This window comes from Suncus etruscus, chromosome 6 (genome assembly GCF_024139225.1).
Source record: "Suncus etruscus isolate mSunEtr1 chromosome 6, mSunEtr1.pri.cur, whole genome shotgun sequence".
Taxonomy (NCBI): domain Eukaryota; kingdom Metazoa; phylum Chordata; class Mammalia; order Eulipotyphla; family Soricidae; genus Suncus; species Suncus etruscus.
Window position 1 is genome coordinate 68,608,200 of NC_064853.1, and position 1,777 is coordinate 68,609,976.

General features: G+C 37.2%; 1 non-coding gene across 1 annotated transcript; it reads right to left on the bottom strand.

The window, feature by feature from the left end:
• Nucleotides 1-850: 850 nt before the first annotated feature.
• On the bottom strand, nt 851-957 carry LOC126012831 (U6 spliceosomal RNA). Its single transcript, XR_007497187.1, has one exon. It is a non-coding gene; the product is annotated as a U6 spliceosomal RNA (small nuclear RNA).
• Nucleotides 958-1,777: the final 820 nt, after the last annotated feature.

The following is a 1,777-nucleotide window of genomic DNA, read 5'->3' on the forward strand; positions in this document are numbered from 1 at the left end:
TTTATTTTTTCAAAGAACCAAATTCTGCTTTTGTTGATCTTTTGCATTGTTTTTCGGGTTTCCGCTCTCAGCTTTGTTATTTCCTTCTGTCTCCCTATTTTTGGGTCCTTTTGTTGAGTACTTTCTAATTCTATGAGCTATGTCATTAAGCTATTCAGGTATTCCTCTTTTTCTTTCCTGATGTGTGCTTGCAAAGCTATAAATTTTCCTCTCAGTACAGCTTTTTCTGTGTCCCATAGGTTTTGATACTATTCAGTAATAGGTTGTTTAATTTCCAGGTATTAAAGTTTTTCTTTTGTGTCTCTTTGTAGTACACATATAATTTCAGGGCCTTGTCGCCAGTGAAGGTAGCCTGCAAAATTTCTATCCTCTTGATATTATGGAGGTATGTTTTATGCGCTAGCATGTAGTCTATACTGGAGAATATCCCATGTACATTAGAGAAGAATGTGTATCCAGGCTTCTGGGGGTGGAGTGTCCTGTATATACCTACTAGGCCTCTTTCTTCCATTTCTCTTTTCAGGTCAAGTATATTCTTGTTGGGTTTTAGTCTGGCTGACCTGTCAAGTGTTGACAATGCCGTGTTGAGGTGTCCCACAATTATTGTGTTGTTATTGATATTATTTTTAAGATTTGTCAACAATTTTATTAAATATTTTTCTGGCCTCTCATTCGGTGCATATATGTTTAGGAGCATGATTTCTTCCTGCTGTACATATCCCTTGATTAGTACAAAATGTCCATCTTTGTCCCTTACAACTTTCCTAAGTATAAAGTTTGCATCATCTGATATTAGTATGGCCACTCCAGCTTTTTTTTTTTCTTTTCTTTTTTTCTTTTTTTTTGTTTTAAAAATATGGAACGCTTCACGAATTTGCGTGTCATCCTTGCGCAGGGGCCATGCTAATCTTCTCTGTATCGTTCCAATTTTAGTATATGTGCTGCCGAAACGAGCACCACTCCAGCTTTTTTATGGGTGTTGTTTGCTTGTATGATTTTTCTCCATCCTTTTGTTTTGAGTCTATGTTAGTTCTGACTATTTAGGTGCGTTTCTTGTAGGCAGCAGATAGTTGGATTAAGTTTTTTTGATCCATTTAGCCACTCTGTGTCTCTTAACTGGTGCATTTAATCCTTTGACATTGAGAGAAACAATTGTCCTGGGAGTTAGTGCCATCTTTATATGGAAGTTTGGTGTATCTGTTGGTCAGTCTTGTCTTAAAGTAGGTCATTCAGTTTTTCTTTTAAGAATGGTTTTGAGTCTGTAATGTTTCTGAGCTATTGTTTGTCTTTGAAACCATGTATTGTTCCTTCAAACCTGAAAGTGAGTTTTGCTGGGTGCAGTATTCTAGGCGAAGCATTTATTTCATTGAATTTTGGCACTCTGTCTCACGACTGCCTTCTGGTCTTGAGTGTCTCTGGTGACAGGTCTGCAGTAAATCTCAAGGATGTTCCCTTGAATGTAATTTCCCTTTTCAATTTTGCTGCTTTCAGATTTCTGTCTTTATCTGTGAGATTCTTCATTGTGACTAGGATGTGTCTTGGGGTGTTTTTTCTGGGGTCTCTTTTAGTTGGTGTTCTTTGGGCATGCAGGATTTGATTGCATGTATTCTTTAGCTCTGGTAGTTTCTCTTTAATGATGTCCTTGACCATTGATTCTTCCTGGGGATTTTTCTTCCTGGGTCTCTGGGACTCCAATGATTCTTAAGTTGTTTTTGTTGAGCTTATCATAGACTTCTCTTTTCATCTGTTCCCATTCTTTGAGTAATTTTTCCATTGT